Raw genomic sequence first — 906 nt, 5'->3', positions numbered from 1 at the left:
ATGTGCTCACAGCTCCGGGGTGTAGTTTTTGTTTGCCCTAGTTGCAAGTCCACCCTCGACTCGCAACTCAGGGGGGCATTTTTTTTTCTTGTTTCATGGTAGTTGCAATTTTGACCCTCGAGCCACAACTAGGGTTTTTCTGTCGGCCCAGTTGGAAGTCCACCCTTGACTCGCAACTCGAGGTGTGTTATTTTTTTACCCTAGTTGGAGGTCCACCCCTACTTGCAACTCAAGACATGTAGTTTTTGTAGTCGCCGCAGTTGCCAGTCAACCATGTACTCGCAACTCAGGGATTTAGTTTCATAGTTGCGCTAGTTGCAAGTCCGCCCTCGACTCGCAACTCGGGGGGTGTTTCTTTCTCATGCTAATTTCAATTAGACCCTCGGCCTGCAACTAGGGGTTTCTGTCTGCCCAGTTGCAAGTCCACAATCGACTCGCAACTCGAGGGAATGTAGTTTGTAATCGGCCCAGTTGCAAGTCAACCATGTGCTCGCAACTCCGGGATCTAGTTTTGTAGTTTCCCTAGTTGCAAGTGCACCCTCAACTCGCAACTTGGTTTTTTTTCTTGTTTTATGGTAGTTGAAATTTGACCCTCGACCTGCAACTAGAGTTTTCTGTCAACCCAGTTGCAAGTCCACCCTGACTTGCAACTCGAGGGATGTAGTTTTTGCAATAGCCTCAGTTGCAAGTTAACCATGTACTCGCAACTCGGGGTTGCATTTTTGTAGTTGCCCTAGTTGCAAGTCCATCCTCGACTCGCAACTCGGGGGGTGTTGTTTTGTTTTCACCCCCAGTTGCAAGTCCTCCCCCGACTTGCAACTCGAGCCATGTAGTTTTTGTAATCGCCCAAGTTGCAAGTCAACCATGTACTCGCAATTCGGGATGTCATTTTGTAGTTGACCTAGT

The sequence above is a fragment of the Triticum aestivum genome, chromosome 1D (genome assembly GCF_018294505.1).
Source record: "Triticum aestivum cultivar Chinese Spring chromosome 1D, IWGSC CS RefSeq v2.1, whole genome shotgun sequence".
Taxonomy (NCBI): Eukaryota; Viridiplantae; Streptophyta; class Magnoliopsida; order Poales; family Poaceae; genus Triticum; species Triticum aestivum.
The sequence above is the reverse complement of the archived record's forward strand: the minus strand, read 5'-3'. Positions refer to the sequence as shown.